Source organism: Pinus tabuliformis, chromosome 8 (genome assembly GCF_031772625.1).
Source record: "Pinus tabuliformis cultivar Carrire ecotype Pingquan chromosome 8, CPIR1, whole genome shotgun sequence".
Classification (NCBI taxonomy): Eukaryota; Viridiplantae; Streptophyta; class Pinopsida; order Pinales; family Pinaceae; genus Pinus; species Pinus tabuliformis.
Genome location: NC_142294.1, coordinates 995,050,969 through 995,069,915, shown reverse-complemented (window position 1 = coordinate 995,069,915; position 18,947 = coordinate 995,050,969). Strand labels below are relative to the sequence as shown.

The following is an 18,947-nucleotide window of genomic DNA, read 5'->3' as shown; positions in this document are numbered from 1 at the left end:
TTCATCCTTTGTATTTCGTTTAATAAACAAAATATGCAAATACAAAGGAAATGGCGGTTTCCTGGAACTCAAATTATATCAAATGTGATTTATAATTTTATTAGGTCCGATCAATCGCATCGCACATATGTATGTGCATATGGCCTTGCTCTTTAGTGTAGGTCTGATGCGATATTGCGATATTGCAATTGCAAGTCCCTCGGTCTCTTGTCTCCATAAGCCTTCCCCTTGATGTTTCACTGATGCGATATCCCAATTCAACTTGGGTTGTCGATCTGCGCGCTTGATCGATGGTCCTTTTTTATCGCACCAATCGCTATCGCAAGTTTTATGTGGTGCACTCCAACTTCCTCCACCTATCATTGCCGATTTGCGATTGGCCAATCAGATCTGGACCATTGATTGGCCAAATCTGACGGCTACTGTGCATTCACTGTTTACTCTACCGATAGCTCTGTTTTCACCATTTTCCTGTGTTTTTCGCCTCCCGATAATGTTTTTCAGGCTTTTTAAAAGGTTTTCCCATGCGATAATTTTTATCTTTTGAATGATTTTGAAGACTTAGAGGGTAAATGGATCCATTTTGGGACAATCAATCAAGGTATAGGGGACAATAAAGACTGTCATGGTTTTCCTTAATGATCCTTGGAGATTTAGTTTAAGAATGGTCTCCTTAGTCATCACATTGATGGCAGCCCTAAGATCAATCAAGGTATAGGGTACAATAATGCTATTAATTTGCACATCTACAATAGGACTTTCAGGGTCTAGATACTTTAGGAAAATCACTCTCCCCAACATTAATTCAAATAGTTGTCCATTGACATTCATGGTAGGGGTGTCTTTATTTCTCCTCCCAGGATGCTTGAAGCATTTCTCCTTGATTAACTTGTTGTATATGGGAACATCCTTGATATCTTAGAGGAGTGGTATTTTAACACACAAGTTTTCTGATTCACCCAGAAGTTCAATCTCTTTTGTGGTGTGCTAGCTAGGATGGATTAGTATCTCAGGAAAATGATGGTGGATTGGCTTGAGGAACACTCTCTTCCTAAAATTAAAGCTCTTTTTCTAAATACTTGGGTGTAGCTTTGTACACTTTGCCCCTTTAGCAGGCAAATATTTTGCCAACTCATCATAGCTTGTTGCATATAAGCTAGTGGATAGAACTATTTTTTAATGGCAAAAACAAATTCACTCCAGACAAAAAGAATTTTACCATGTTTCTTCAAGTCAGCTTGTGTCTTGCCTTCCCACCATATCAAGGCAGTTCCTCCAAGGCATAGGCTGGCCAGCTAAATTTACTCTTGTCTAAATCAATATTTTGCACCCTACAATACACATCAATATGTCTAATCCAGTTATCTAGATTCTCTACATTTAATTTTTAATTCTCCATCATTTATTGGAAAATCAAATTTAACATCTAATTTAATCAAAGATGTTTTTTTTTTTTAGGGCTATTAGGAGGTGTGGGTAGAGGAGCCTCTTTTCCTTTCCCTTTGCCTTTAGAATGGCCATCTAGAAGAGATTCTTCTGTTCCTTTATCTTGTTTGGAGGTTGAAGTATATTCACCTCTACCTTTCTTAAATTCTTGGTACATCTCTTCTACCTTGGCTCTCATGGTCATGAAACTGTCCATGAACTGAGAGTCTGATTCCAAGGGAATTGCTTCTATCATTTTCCTACTAGGATAGACTCTACCAATTTCTGGGTTAGCCTCAACCAGTTCTCCTTCTCCTAACTTGAGCTTTGACCTAGTTATCATTCACCAATCCAGCACAAGCTTGTCTAATCTTAGCAAACCTAAAGCTCTGATACCACTTGATCTAATAATGCGATCTAAGATAATTAATAAGGTATTACAGACTCATGTGCATAGATTTTCCTATGTTATTTTATGCAATGGATTGATAAGATTGTGAAATACAAAGAAAATGAAGCAGTAAAGAAGCATAATAGACTAACACACATAAACAAAAAAATTCGATATGGAGTTCACCCAACACTCCTGGGTTACATCTCCTGGTCCAGCCTTCAGTGGTGGCCTCTCTATTATGTCTTCAGAACAAAGTTTTACAATAGTGTGAGCTCAACTACAATCTCAACACACAACAAATACAACAGCAAGAGTTTGCTTGAACCTCTCAAGCTTCTCTTAGTACACAGACTCTCTTAGTCACTCTCTATATCTGTCTTTGCTTTCTGCCTTGGCACTACCTGCCATACTGCTTTCCTTTGTTTGCTCTCTGTTTGTGGCTTTAAAGCCAATATGGGCTGCCTGTTCATTTCTCCTTCTCGGCTTTATGTCTCTTGTCCTTTGTCCACTTGAATCCCTCTGCTAGTGTTCCACAATCATTGCATAACGCATAAAGGGGAGGTGGCCACCTATTCTGCAATGTAAGAGTGCCTCGGGCCTTTGGAACCCCTGAAATAGCCGCTCTCTATTAACACAAAGAAATGTAATTGAAGTTGAGAAAATTCACCAAAAACATTGTGTATCGAACTTCAAAAGTCCTCAGATCCAGTCTATACTCCTATCAGGTCCACCTGTAAGTCGTTGTCGCATATCGCAATGGTCTGTTCCTTTGTATTTTTAAAAATACGTTAAAAATGTGAAAATAATGTAAAAGCGGCTTATGACAGATTGAAATAACATACAATAGCCTTAAGGAACCCTTTCAGGTCTGGCTTATTGCATTGGTGCTTCATCCTTTGTATTTCGTTTAATAAACAAAATATGCAAATACAAAGGAAATGGCGGTTTCCTGGAACTCAAATTATATCAAATGTGATTTATAATGTTATCATGTCCAATCAATCGCATCGCACATATGTATGTGCATATAGCCTTGCTCTTTAGTGTAGGTCCAATGCGATATTGCGATATTGCAATCGCAAGTCGCTCGATCTCTTGTCTCCATAAGCCTTCCCCTTGGTGTTTCGCTGATGTGATATCCCGATTCAACTTGGGTTGTCAATCTGCGCGCTTGATTGATGGTCCTCGTTGATCGCACCAATCGCTATCGCAAGTTTTATGTGGTGCACTCCAACTTCCTCCCCCTGTCGTCGCCGATTTGCGGTTGGCCAATCAGACCTGGACCGTTGATTGGCCAAATCCGACGGCTACTGTGCATTCACTCTTTACTCTACCGATAGCTCTGTTTTCACCATTTTCTTGTGTTTTTCGCCTCCCGATAATGTTTTTCAGGCTTTTTAAAAGGTTTGTTGATGCGATAATTTTTATCTTTTGAATGATTTTGAAGACTTAGAGGGTAAATGGATCCATTTTGGATCAATCAATCAAGGTATAGGGGACAATAAAGACTGTCGTGGTTTTCCTTAATGATCCTTGGAGATCTAGTTTAAGAATGGTCTCCTTAGTCATCACATTGATGGCATCCCTAAGATCAATCAAGGTATAGGGTACAATAATGCTATTAATTTGCACATCTACAATAGGACTTCCAGGGTCTAGATACTTTAGGAAAATCACTCTCCCCAACATTAATTCAAATAGTTGTCCAATGACATTAATGGTAGGGGTGTCTTTATTTCTCCTCCCAGGATGCTTGAAGCATTTCTCCTTGATTAACTTGTTGTATATGGGAACATCCTTGATATCTTAGAGTGGTATTTTAACACACAAGTTTTTCAATTCACCCAGAAGTTCAGTCTCTTTTGTGGTGTGCTAGCTAGGATGGATTAGTATCTCAGGAAAAGGATGTGGATTAGCTTGAGGAACACTTTTTCCTTTTCCTCTTCAAGCTCCTCGGGTGGCGATGGAGGTTGGTTATATGGAAACACTCTTCTAGGCCTGAGGTTGACTTCTTGAATTTCCACAGCCTAGGCGGGGTAGCATGTCTCTCCAGTATAGACCTGTTATTCCTACTTGTTGTTTGGGTTTGGATTTGGTTGAGCAAGCATCTAAGGTTGCTTAGGTGGAGTAGGGTGAAGGAGTTGTGGTTGAGGTGTAGGTGGAGCCAGTAAGGTTGGAGATTGGTTGAATGGGTGCCTCCACCCATGTGATGAGGTATTCCACTGAGTTTGTGGAGGAGAATATGCCTGAAATGATTGATTGGCAGGTTGGGAATGGTATTGAGGTGATTAAGACTAGGGAGAAGGTGTGGACCTTGAAGGATGAGCAGGAGGACACCTAGGGGGAATGGATGCATTCTGATTGGGGTTTTAATATGAATAGGATGCCCCTTACATGCCCTGTTACTATGGTCGAGGTCCTTTAGGCCTCCTTTGGTTGATGTAGAAGAGTTGTTCAATCACACCTTCAGTTCCTTGATAAACAACTTTCAATCCAGGCAAATAAGGGCACTTGTCAGTGGAGTGGTTTTCATTAGAGATATAGTAGATCTCTATAAGATTTGATGGACATTTCTTTCTAGGGTGCCTCCTAGTGCATCTAGGGAAAAAGACAACTAAGGCTCTTTTTGCTTCCTCCTACTTCCTCTTGATCTGCATGGTGTCCATTTGTAGAGAAAGGATATGAAACATTTCACTCTTAAAGTCCTCCAACATGTTCCCAATTTCACTTCTGATTGATGTGTTGGAGGAGGATGAACTGGCCAAATCTTAACTAGCCCTACCCTTCTTTCTGTCTCCCCTAGAATGATTTTTGAAAATTGTCTTGATATCATCATAAGATAGCTGGTAGATGTCCCCTCCAAACATCATTTTTAGGGTTTCTAGGATATCTTCCCTGATTGCTCAAAGAAGGACTAACTTGATTGATTCAGGATCGAGGGTGCATCTGGCCTCTTTGTAGTTGAGTTAGAACCATTCCCCATATTCTTCCAAGGATTCATCATGTCCCACGGTCATTCTAAAAATTTCTTCTTTGGTATCCTTGGATCTACATTAGTCCCTATACTTGTAATTGAAGGATTGTTGCATCTGAGCACAGGTAGTGATGTTGTCCCTAGGTAGACCATGAACCAGCGCAGGGTTGCATCCTTAAGGGTGGATGGGAGCAATTTAAGCTTCTTGTTATCAGAGGTATAGTCATAGGTTCTGCAGATGGCAGAAAACTCAAACAAAAAGGTATGAGGGTCTTCTGGGGTTAAGCCATGGAAGTGAGGAAGGGCAGAGGGCCTTATGCTTTTCATCCTAGCATCTCCATTGTTTTCCCTGATGGGGAAAACACCTTCATTCTATTTTCATCCATGTTGTAAGTGTGTGGGATGGTTTCTTCTTATTCTACCCCAATAGGTTCTTAAAAGATCTCTTATGGCTCACCTAATGGGTCCTCCAACACCCCTGTAGTCAAAGAGGGAAGCTGATAGCCACCGAAGAAGAGGGAAGGTTGGTTTTCTGATGGTCTAGGGGTATTCAACAGAAATTTCCTAAATTGTCTCCACTCCTACGAGGCATGAAAGCAATTTTCATTTTTTTATGTTTTTTCAAAATTACTTGCAAAATAGAAAGAAAGAGGAAATTGCAACTATCTAATGAATGCAAAACATAAAGAAAGCAGAAATTGTAACTATTTACTGAATGTAAAAGAGAAAAGAAAGCATAAATTAAATCTACCTAGACACTTCCTCGGCAATGGTGCGAAAAAGGGATGAGCCTTAGTATTGTAGCAAGGATGCTACAACTCCTAGGGCTACCAACTTTATTTTATCAACCCAGGGTTTTGTAAAAAGTTGGAGATGACAGTGCTATATGCATAGTAGATGCAATAGTCTACTCTTTTCACTTTTCAACTGCGGCGATAGACCACTAGGAAATGAAAGTGTTGAATGGAAAGTGATATGAAATGCCATGAAATAGTCTAGCTAAGAAATGACACAAATTACTTGCAGAAAAGAACTAATCTAACCTTGCATTCTATCATCTGGTTATTTGGAATTAATGTACATGGGAATTTATCGTATCACTCTATGACTAATGTATACATGCCCTAGCTATCTCATGTTGAAATGGCAGAAAAAAGATCCTTTTGATTTTTTATTTAGAAATGTAAATGATAAGTTAAACAATATAATCTTTGTAGGAGAGAAAGGGATGACAGAGCTGGTCTAAAATGGCAATGAGAGGCATATAATTCAAGTGGAGGACCTACCCTATGCACAGAATATCATTTCTGCTCAAAACAGGTTTAAATAGGTGGCTATAGGAGATCAAGTAGCTGCTACAGGAACTACTATAGGTTGTCCTATTTTTCTACAGGAAGTTAGTTGAAGACCATAAGAATGGTAGGGAAGGTGAAATGAAGTATTAAAAAGATGTTTGATGGTGAAATAGGGTGTAGATAAGGTGTAGATTACCCAAGGCTCAGTCCAACACTTCAGGATGATTGGATTTTCCCAAGGTGGTTGTCCACGATGGCTACAAAATAAAAAGTTGGATTAGAGGTTGATAGGCCTTGGAAGAAGGTGGAGAAGAATTAGATGAGGTTGGTGGGATGAGTTCCTCTCTGTAGATCAACAATCCCCACAACAAAACATGTTCTTCTCATCATTTAAGGATAAATTCATATAAATAGGGAAAAGATGAGTTGAATTTGGGAAAACTGATTTATTGATGGCTAGTGACTAGATCTATGAAATGAAATGCCTTCTTAAACTACAGAAAACTCAAGAAACAAAATGAAAACTACAGGAGCTTCCAAGAAATCATAAATAATGATATAGTCAACAATGAACCCTAATCTATGCAATGACCAAAAGATAAATATATTTTTGGGGTTGTGAGAGTGGGGCCCTCAAACCATGATACCATGAGGAAGATGAGGAAGAGGCCACTGTCACAAGATTTTCTGAAGTATTCTTTCTCACTTTTGTACCATTTATCTACTTCTTCAACTAATGGAAATAATACCAAACAATCATTCAAATACTTGTTAAACTAAACAAAGCAGAAATAACTTCAACAACTAACTATGACTTTAATCTAAGAATACATGTACAAAAAGAGGAACGTCTCCTACTAGGGTTGGGCCCTAACCCAAGAGCTTCAACCCTCTGAGTCAACTCAGTGTTGGATCAAGGTAAACCTTCTCATTATCATCAAAATTTCAAATAAAACGTAAGGTTAATAGTCACAATGTTTCAGCTCTAAATTTCCTCTTGGCTACAACAAAGAATCGAATCCTAATTAGGCCCTTGGCCTTCATATTTATACAAACTGAAAATACCAACACCTTCCTAAAAATTAAGGAGACTTGGCTCCAAAACTCTAGAATGACTTGTCTCCACTGTCACTAGCGTGGTTGCCAATGAACTTAGTTGGCTAGGCTTCTTGTAACTTCAAGTTGATGAGATATGGAGCCTCGTAGCTAGCCCTACGAGGACAGGAGAGGGCTCTCTCCGGGTCAATCTCGGCAAAAGGTGATTAATGAGGCTCGAGATGACTAAATTGGTAATTGATCTTAGGCTAGGTATGAAGTACAAGGAGTTTGAGGTTGATTTTTGAGGTTTTTGTTGAATCAAAGGAAAAGGCAATTTTGGGTGTGGGGATGAGACACAGTTTTTGCAGAGGTCTACTTGGGGCAAGGTAGGTGATTGTCTTGATGCTTTTAAAGAAAATGAATGGCGAGATCTAACTGGTGAGAGGCTAAGGAGAGCAAGAAGCTTTCAAGGATTCTCCTTAAACAGACAAAAACATGGAAAATCAAACAAACTTAAAGGCAGAGCATAACAATCTATGGATTCTACCTTAGCACTTCATTTGTTCAATTGCAGAAGATGAGAGAAGTAAGATGATACAAATAACAACTTACAAATACTGAAAGAAGCACACCATCAACACATAAAGCCACAAGGATCCCAAACAGTGCTACAAAACCCTGGTCTTTCCTTTGCCAAAAATGCAGAAGTGAATGTACAATAGAGTGTCAAGCTTGTCCCAGAGTGCAACCCTGAAAATGAATTAGAAATTACATAATATAGGCAAGCCAACCTCTTCCCTTACCTCTAGGGGTCGAGCTCATCATTCTAGGAGCTGTTTCAACCAATTCTAAACAAAGCACTACAATCTAGGCAATCAAAACAACCTGCCTCTATAAGGTAGGAAACTGATTCATTCATTAAATTTTCACTCTTTGGTGAATGAATCTTCTAGAAAAAGTAGCTAGGTGTCAAAATTACATCATGTTCAATTAATTACATCAAGAAAAGTGAAAAATTACATCACAAATCAAAACTGGTCAAACTAGCCGAGTTTCTGAGCTGAAAGATGAAAAATAAGGCAAAAAATCTATATGCGCCGCGCTACTTTGCTGCATATTTTGAGGTACCTTCAGGAGTCCAAATTGAGCTTAGATTGGCTTGTTGGAAATCCCTACCTGTCTACTATCCAACCCAAGTAGAATTTTCAAAATTGGTGTCCATTTTCCCCTCCAAAAGTGCATTCTCCCAAGACTGCTTCCTATGTGTCAAAATAGGTGCAGTGAGGTCATTTTTTGCATGTTTTTTGACCTTTTGGGGACCCAAAACTTTCCCAAATTTCTTGTCCAAGTACCAAAATTCATGATTTCTCATGAAAAATCCAAAACTGCAAGCCATTTGTGATTTGGATCTCCCAATCCTATGCGTCGCGCAAGGTGCGCGACGCATATAGGGAAAAAGCCTGTTTTTTAAGTGCAAAAATTCCAAAATGACCAAAAATGCCCCAAATCTCTTGAAATTTGGGTAGAAGTTCCCTTATCAAGTGTGATGATGAGCTAAAGAGGCCTCGGCCAAAATCTAAAGACGATTGAGCTCCCTTTGTTTCTTTTGCTTGCAGATTCCCTTCTTTAATTTTGCCTTTAGATTTCTTATCCAAGCCTTGCAAACTTGGTTCCGTGCCCTGTAGTGAACAACCACATGTCTCAACAATGCATTATCTCTATTGGCCTTGCTCAGGCGCTTCTCCTATTAAATGTTGACCCTTTCGAGATTAGACTCTCGATCGTCATTGACTTGTCGCTCTAGAGAAGTGAACTGAATCCTCCTATATCGGGCAGCCTAGCAATTCTCACGGATGTTCTGTAGCTCCATGATCGCATGCTGATCTTCAAGCTACTTATTTCTCTGTTCTAGATACCTGATGTTCCATTTGGCCATCTCCAACTGGATTTCCAAGGCTTGAATGTCTGTTTCTTGCTCCTCAATCATCATTCTATATCTAGACTTCTCTAAATCCGTAGCTGTCTCAACATCAGGAATGATAACGAAACTTGATGGCTCACCTGAAGGCCCTTTCTCATGCATGGGATTCTTGCCCTTGTCCTGTACCTGTGCCTGTGGTGCTGATGTCGGAAGCGAGGCCCCTTCCACGCCAGGTGGAGATAACACTCGCTTTGCTGCTGCAAACAAAGGTCTGGTACATTTCGGATAGCCTCTCTAATATGTAATGAAAATAGGCCGGGTCTCATGACGCTCATACTGCTGAGAAGGTTCACCCTCGTGTTTCACCTCTGATACTCCTCGTGAAGCTCTGAAGAGATCCCGCGAGATAAAGTCATCCCAGGTGATGCCCTGCAAACCAAGTTGATGAACCACCAAAATCTTTATAAGCGAAAAATGATATACACTGTTGAGTTGTTGTTGAGGGGTTCTATGTTGTATAAAGGTAGTCATCCTCTCTATATTCCGGCAGATGAAATACAGAATGTTCATCATCCACACCCTGGTGAAATGCATAAGTAACCTAATGTGATAAGCATAAAGACGAGAGAATCGTCCCTCACAGCTGAAATATTTCATGATCAATCTCATGAGTGGAGCATATTCATCTTTCAGGTACCTGAACGGGAACACTCTTTTGAGCTGCCTCAAGCAATTGGGTTTGATATATGGCTCATAATGCTGCTTATCAATCTGTTGTTTTTTATGCCATAGTTCACCAATATTTGGTATACCTGTTGCTAGCGAAACAGTTTCTGGTGTAAGTGTAAAGGTGACCCCAGCCAAGGTAGCTTGGTCTCTGTGCAAATGCAAGACAAAAAGACGAGCCAACTCATAATGAAACTGGACCTCAGCCACCTTTTGACAAAACTCATAGCATGACTAATGCTCAAAGCACTACATAGCAAGAAGACAAGCATGCAATTCTCTAAGGTTGATTGGTTCTTCCCTGACATGTTTGCCACTTTTACGAGGCCTTTTAGGTTCCTGTTCACCCACGGGAGAATCACTTTGGGTTTCTGCCTCATATTCAGATGAGTGACCAGATGACATCACTACTGATATACAAACTGCCTCGAATGAATGCTGATATGTGAAACTGCTGTGTGCAACTGAATATAGACTGTTCTTTTGATCTAAACAATGTTGTGACCAAGGGGAAACAATGTACAAGGGAATATTAGGAAGGGGAACATATCAGGGAATTAGGGAATTTTGAAATAAAATGTAATTAGGGAAAAGAGGGGAAATGTAGATATGGGATTAGGGTTTTAGGGTTTGGGATATTAAATAGGATTAAGGAGTTTTTATAGGGGTGAGGGATTAGGATTTTAGGGATTGTAGTGTAGGATTAATGAGGGAATTAATGAGGAAGTTTGATGAGTGAATTTGGGAATGAGGAACAAAGGGAAATGGGGAAAAGACACAACCTTGGTAACAAAACTGTTTTCAAACCCTACAACACTTTTTTTTATATTGACAAAGGGAGGCTTTCAAAATCTTGTCTCGACGGCAATCATCCATGAACCCATCACATTCACCATTAAAAACAAAGCAAAGGAAATGGAGGCGAGCCTACCTGACAAATTGATGTGAAGAGGAGGCGATTTGATGAGTTTTCAAACCAGTTATGGGCTCCAAACTGTAAGCGCCACGCTCCTTACCCAGTGCGCCGCGCTGGTTATATTTTGCACTGGACTGAAGTCCTATGTGCGACGCGCAAGTTATATGCACCGCGCAGACTGTTATATGCGCCGCGCAGGTGAAATGGGGACCAATCCTCTCCAAAATGCACAAACTCGACTTGCAATGACTTTCTCCACCTTTGGCATGCACAATGACTTGAAACTTCATTGAAAAACCTTTATATAGACACCACTTTGATTTTTGCCTCTTCCATAACCCACTTTGTTATGTTTTGCAATTGTCACTTTTCAGGATTAATAGAATTTTGACCTTTTTGTTTCCTCCTTAAATTTGGTTGAAATAATGATTTTCTTTGACAATTTTTTGCAGGGATAGCTATGATATGATCTGGCAAAGGAGACCAGGGCTACGCCTGGACAATTCAAGAACTGAAATTTTTGAAAATTTATTACAAAAATGAAATGTCGACTTATCTTCAAAACAAAGTTTTGAAGAGAATTCATAATCTATCCGTATAATGATAAAAATCTCTGAGATAACAATCTAACAAGGACCTCCCTCTGGCCTGCTGGCTTTATTAAACTTTGTCAAAGACCCAATCGACTTAACCCTAGACCTAATGACCGAAAAAACTATTATGACCTAGAGACTGAAACAAGACTGCAAATGACTTTTCAAGACTTGATTTTTATGAATAGACCTGAGCCAGCAGTGCCAAGCACGAGGGGAATGAGTGACACAAACCTCTCCGTCAGATTTATGGCATGCTTCTAACGAAATGCCACTGATTGAAACTGATGAGACACCTAAACATGAAATGAAAAAAAGAGTTTTGATCTCTGACGGAGGGATAACCAGACCGACTCTATCATTGGCTCCAATGGGGATGGTAGCTCCTCGGAGGTGCCAAGAACAACAGATCTCTGTAGGAGCTAAATAGTGCCTTCATCCATTGGGCTATGGAGTCATTATTTCGACAAACAATTCAAGATGTTGACTCAATTTATTTGACTGAAAATTAACTTGAAAATGACTCAAGAATATGACTAACAAACTGACTCGAAAAACTGAACTCGAACTGAAATCTTTCCTCAGAATTATAGCCTTCACTTCGGGCCCCAGACTGAAGAAATGATTACAGCACACACTTGCATCGAAACTGAAATGAAATGGTATTTAAAATGCTAATAGGACAGCAGGAAAACTCAGAAAATGTACCGCTTGAGCAGCCGGCCATTGACCGGCCCTCCTGGACAATCTTCCCCGTTCATCTCCTTAAGAAGAAAAGTGTTCTGACCTCGAAATGCTGCAATATTAAAAGGACCTTTCCATAGATTTTCAAACTTTCCGTGCTTGCCCTTTTCTTCATTTCTTGCATCCCACTTTAACACCACATCATCCAACTGAAATGTATCCACCTTTTGCTTTTCTGTCTAAAATCCTTTTAATTCGCTCCTGCAACTTACAGGTGTTGTGAAAAACATCTTCCCGTGTCTGCTACAAGTGGATCATTTGATTTAGCTTTCGCTGCATTGGATCCTCTTCACTACCAGCCTCTTGAAGAAGTTTGACTACCGGAGCTGCAAGAGAGGTAGGGAACACTATATCAACTCCTTAAACTAATTCAAAGGGGGACATGCCAATGGATTTCTTTTGACTCACTCAATCTGCCTAAAGTGCATGGACCAACTTCTTATGCCAACTTTTCTTGTTCATTTCCAGCATTTTCTTAATGATATTAACCAAATATTTATTTGAAGACTCTGCCAATCCATTTCCTTGCGGATGATAGGCGGTTGAGTGTCCCAAAGTAATATGATATTTATTACAAAATTCAACCATCCTTTTTGACTTGAAAGCTGCTGCATTATCAGTGATTAACTTATTCAGGAAACCAAAACGAGACAAAAAAAAAAAAAAATTCTGAATTAAGACTAATTCTATTAAGCAAAAAAATATTGTACAAGAGGATACATTCCAGAGAGGCAGGATACCGGCAACCGGAAATGATAGGACTATCAACCTCGGTTCCAGAGAAGGAGTTAAGCAAGCAAGGAGCTACAACAAGTCACTGGGAGCTTAAAGAAGCATTCAATACTACCCTAAAAGGGTAGAGGCTTCAACACGAAGCTTTTTCCCTTTCCTTTTTTTAACTTCAACCCAACCATTTTGGGGTGGATGAGCGATTACAACTTGAAGACTGGGGTCCTCCACAGGGGAGCCCTCCTTTTCTGAATCTGAGGAGGAGGACAAATGGACACGTTTCTGAGCAATGGTTGAGTCAGAGGAAGGCGCCAGACCATCGGTGGAAGGGGCCACAAAATGAGGGGCCTGATGCAATTCTTCATCGCTATCTTCATCTTCAGAGCTGGAGGAATTAGAATCCACGACTGGAGGAGGAGAGCAAGGAGCCCATCGTTTGGACTTGGGCTTGGAGACGTTGGCCTTGTTCTTTTTTGATGGGCGAGATGGGCATGTATTCTGCAAATTCCCAGATTGGTGGCAATGGCGGCACCGAAAAGCAGTATTCTCGTAATCCAGTGTCTGGGTCCAGACAAAGTCGTTTATCTTGAGATTGATTTGTTCTGGAAGACCTTTGCTCAGGTCTAACTCCACACATATTCTTGCATATGAGTAGAGACCTTTGGATTCTCGCCATAAATCTCCATTGATGAAGCTGCCCAAGGTGTCTCCTATAGCTCTGAAGACACGAGTACTCCATAGGTGGGCAGGTAAGTTTGGAAGCCTAATCCATACCGGTGTCTTGGTAATGACTGCAGTAGCTGGATCAAAATCTGGGAACCAAGGAGTCAGGAATAGCCCTGCAGTTCCCATGAACCAAGGGCCCTCTGCTAAGGCCTTTTCATAATGCTTACTGTTTTCAAATAGAACAATGAAGTAACCTTTCGAACAAAAAAAGCTCTTACAATGATGTGTCTAGTTTGCATGGATCCATGCATAGAGATCCTGAGATCGCAGCCACAATCCATTAAATCTGCAAATGATGGCTCTTTCTGCAAATTCTTGAATATGGGAAGCCAGATCTTCATGTATGAGTTCAACAGAGGGAACTTCTTCAATTTTGTCAACCAAGAAGGCCTTAGATTTAAGGGCTTCCGAGGGTTTGGGGTTCTCAGAGTGAACTGCGTCTTTGTATGAGAAAGGCCGAGTAGATGATGACTGTCCCGCTGCACCTCCTCTCAAACGAAGGGTCACCACCACATAGTTGTTCCTGGAAATGCTGTAAGCAGAGAGGGGAAGAGGATCTTCAAGTTGTTTACCTTGAAAGAGAAGTCGTAGAAGGCTTGATGGGATCCCCATTCTGCGCTCTAGATTCAGTTTGAGTTCATGCACCAAATCTGAAGGGCTAACCCATTGCATGATGGTTCTGCCTGAAGGCTGAGATATTTGGATCTGAAAGGAGTCAGATAAGGGCCTTGACCCCATGCCAGGGCTTCTTGAGCTTCCTAGAGCAGATCTACCGTGGCTATTTCCCATCCGTGGGAGCAGACCTGCAAGATCTTGGCCGATAGTAACGGATCGCTCGGGTAACTGCATGCAAAAAGTGCAGTTCAAGCTCTCGTCGAACATCTCCAGCACCTTGTTCCGTTTGGCCTCCCGATTAGAACCTCTGACCTCGCCGTCGCTCCCTTGCTGCTTGGAGGATCCTCTGGCCATGAGCTCTTTCCTCTTCCTGGCCTTCTCATCCTCGCTAAGATTCAGGTCCGCCTAGATCGCCCTGATCTGGCTTATCAAATCATCATCAGGCACACTGGAAGACTTATTAACACCAACAGGTTGCGATTGGTTATCCTGAGTTGGGAGAGAACAATTGGGACAGAACCAATCTCCGGTAGGGGGAGCCGTCAAAGGATGGTTCAGGCACTGCATATGCCAGGGGCTAACGCAGCCATTGCAGAGCAACACATCACTATCTGGCGGGACAGTTTTGCAGACCATGCAAACTCCGTCTCCATCACAGGGTAAATCCACCATTACAGGTCCTTAAACTCCCCGGCATCGTTTCCAGATATCTCACTGAAATATTTATTAATTGCACCAAAACGAGACAAAATATTATTCTCAAGAAATGAAACTATTACCGCATCCGTAGCTTGCCTGGTGGGAATTGCTTCGATCCATTTTGTGAAGTAATCTGTACCCGTGAGAATCCATCTATGTTGACCTGAAGAAGAAGGAGGAATTTCACCAATAAAATCCAACCCCTACTGCTGAAAAGGGGCACTCACCTCAATTGGCTTAAGCAACAACAACTGTAATCTTTGTTTCCCTTCACAAATCTGGTAGTTATGACAGCTCTTGACAGCCTTGAACACATCAGCAAATAATGTCTGCGAATAGTATCCAGCCCTCAAAATTTTATTTGCCATTGTTTTCCAAAAAAGGTGACTGCCACAATCGCCTTTATGGAAATCTTCTATGACCTGTTTCGCTTCTTCTTCCACCAAACAATTTAACAAAACGCCACTGGGATCTTTCCAATAACGTGCAGAATTTAAAACACAAAACTTAGCAGCCTTCAACTTAAGAGTTCTTGCTTTATTTCTAGCCATCCCAGGTGGTGCAGACAAATTTTGAAGAACATATATGATATCTGAATACCATGGAGAAAGAACAAACATTTCTGATACCTGAAGTGAAGAGCTTTCATCATTTTCATCAGACAAGGCAGCGATCAAATTGATGTCTAAGAGGTGCAGATTTGATTCAGCCATCAATTTTGCCAATCCCTGACCTTTAACAAGCTTTGTAGGCCTTATCTCCACATCATACTCCATCAAGGCCACGATCCATTTGCCACATCTTCCTTCCGGGTCGGTTTGAACCAAAACATCTTTGACAGCAGCATTAGGAACATAAGCTAAGATATGAGAATGCAAAATGTACACACGGAAATCTTTCAGTGATTTTACAAGTGCAAGGGCTTGTTTCTCGATAATGTTGTATTTCAAAGCAGCATCTCTTATGGTTCGGCTGAAGAAAGCAATGGGTCTTTCATGCTCTTCTTTTTTCTGCATTAACACAGCTGCCATATTATGCTTCGAAGCAAAAGAAAACAATATAAAATCCTGAGTATAATCTGGGCTGATTAGAACCGGAGCTGAAGAAAGAATCAATTTAACTAAATTGAAAGATTTCACCGCCTCTTCCATCCATGACACTTGGCTGTCCTTCTTAAGCATGTTTGTAATTTCTCTAAGGTGCTCAGCAAGATTAGGAACAAAACGACACAAAAAATTCATCTTACCATTGAACGATTGGATCTCCTTTTTATTCCTGGGCAAGTCAATTTGCTGAATTGCTTCCACACGTGCTGGATCAATACGAATGCCATCCTTTGAGATAATGTGCCCAAGGAGTTTACCTTCATCCATGGCAAATAAACTCTTCTTGGGATTCAGCGACACACCATATTTTCTGCACTTTTCAAAGACAATTTTCAAATGATGCAAGTGTTCATCATCTGATTTGGAAAACACGGTCAGATCATCAAGGTACACCACTAAGAATACATCTTTCTCATTAGCGAAAGCCAAGTCCATTTCCCGCTGAAAAGTAGCACCTGCATTCTTCAAACCGAAAGGCATTTTCGCATAATGAAAGGTTCTCCATGGAGTGGTGAAGGTTGTTTTGCCTCTGTCATCTTCATGGACTAAAACTTGGTTATATCCGGAATAACCATCGAGTAGGGACATGCGGGATGCTCCAACTACTCGCTGTAGTATGTGATCCATTTTGGGCAGCGGATAATTATCCTTCAATGAAACTTTGTTGAGATTTCGGAAATCAATGCACAAACGAATCTCACTGGTTTTCTTGCGCACAGGCACCAAATTTGATATCTAATCAGAAAAGCGGATAGGAACAATGATTCCTGATTTGTACAACCTATTTATCTCTTTCTCAATTGATGGCAGCAATTTTGTATTAAACCTTCTTAACTTCTGTCTGAAAGGTTTTTGATTAGGCTTAATGGGAATGGTATGCTAAATTATATTTGTATCATATGTCTTCAAATCAGAATAGTCCCAAGCAAACACATTGACAAAAGATGACAACAAGTTGATATATTTGGCTTTTACCTCCGGCGGCAATGTTTTGGAGATCTTTACCATCTTCGGATGCTCAGCTGTTCCGAGATTCACGTCTTCAACTCCCTTTTCTCTTGGCTGCAATGTTGGTTTGCGGGCTACATCATCATGATCAAAGAGCTCCTCTAAAGGTATCAAGCCTTTAGGAATCACATTATCCTTGAGTTGCAACACTTCCATTTGATTTATTTTTACATCATCGCTACCATCATCATGTTCTACATCCATTGAAGTATCCTTGAACTTACCTTTGCTTTGTAGAAAATCATTGATCTCCTCATCATCTTGGAAAACTTGCCAATGTCTTTGATTGTCCGGAACATTCGGATGATGCTTCACATGGATTTCAAATTTATTGCTGGAGTTCATAGGAATCTTCAAATTGTTGGCTACCTTAGCAAGTGCATCTGCAATGCTATTTTGAATACGAGGCACACATGTCAATGTATAATCTGAAAACACTTTCAAGATATCTAAAACAACATTCCGATATGCCCGCATCCGTGGGTGTTTTGTTTGATATTCACCCTTAACTTGCTTGATCACTAATTCAGAATCACCATATACTGTAATCCTCTTAGCATTTAGCTTTCTTAGAATTTTCAGACCAACGATCAGAGCTTCATATTTAGCTTCATTGTTCGAACAATCAAAAGCAAGCTTGTAAGAACATACCCGCACATTACTAGGTACTTTGTCTGAAGCAGAAAAAGGACTACGTACCCAAATACCAATCCCAGCACCATCATTGCCCACTGCTCCATCAAAATCCATGGTCCACAAACCATCTTCCTCTTCTACCAAGTGCTGAAAAGTTGTTTGCTGTGATTTTTCTGCTTGCTGTCCATTACCTCCAGCTGATTGCTCAATGATGTTTTGTTGTTCTTGTCGTTCTTTCTTCAAAACTTCTCTGAAATTCTCTGCTATTTCTGGAATATCATCTACTACAACTAACTGACTATCAATATCATTGAAACTATCTGAATACAAAACAAAAGACTCTAGATCTGTATGTACATAACTGATGGGATGATTAATTGGTTTCTCCTTGCTTGTGATCATGTATTTCATTTTCTGTTCCCTGTACAACTTTCTCATTTGGCCAAACATGAGAATCGTTGCATAGGAGAAATCAAGCTGTATTGTTCCTTGTAATTTTGTGCCCCAAGATCTGGAAAGGAGCATACCAAAGCGGGCAGGAATGTCAGCCACGACAACATCCATCAAGACATTCTTTGCAGGGATTTGATCCAAACTTACAACCAAGTCTTTAATTAGCCCAATACATCTCACCCTGCTGGAATCAAAGGAATAAAGATCATGATATTTCCTGGTGATGTCCAAACCCAACTTCTCCATGATAGCTTTCGGCATAAGATTGTGGGAAGCGCCGGTATCAAACATAGCATTATGCAACACAAACTCATGCACTCTCAAACTGATATAAAAAGGAGGTACTTCCGACTCATCACTCAATGCTGGTCCAAATATCAATTCCGGTTGATCATCCTCTACACTCACCATATCAGACATTGGGTCAAAATTCAGAATTTTGGAGACTTGACCTCTATAGCTGTTGTTCTTCATGAGCTCAGTCAAAGGAATAGATACCTTCAATTTAGAAATTTCATTTTCTAAACTAAAAGTAGAAGTCTTGTCCACTTCTTTGGCTGGAACATCTTTCTTTTCAGGTTTATCCTTTGATACAATGGGTTGATTTACCTTTTCATTTGTTGGTGGAGGCTTGCTAGTCATAGGGTCAGCACTCTCTTTTCCTTTCTTTGATGCAGCCGATGTTTCATCTTTAGATGCTGGAACTTCTTTTCTTTTCTGAACTGGATTGATGGGAACATTTCTGCTTCTAAGTGAATACTGACGCTGTTGGGTGGACAAAGCATGCATGTAACCTCTTTGATACTCATCCGACTCTTCCTCCAAAACTATATCATTTGCCAAGATAAAATCTGCATCATATTGTACTGCTGAACTTGTTGCCTTTTCATCATCTTCAGTGATAAATGTGGGCATATCATCGGGAGTAAAAAAGTTATTTTCTTCTCCA

At 40.4% G+C, this 18,947-nt stretch overlaps 1 pseudogene; it reads right to left on the bottom strand.

Annotated features, from left to right (window-relative positions):
* LOC149238751 (ABC transporter G family member 35-like) overlaps window positions 1-17,659 on the bottom strand; it is an 87,120-nt pseudogene extending 69,461 nt beyond the window's left edge.
* Between the last annotated feature and the right edge of the window lie 1,288 nt (window positions 17,660-18,947).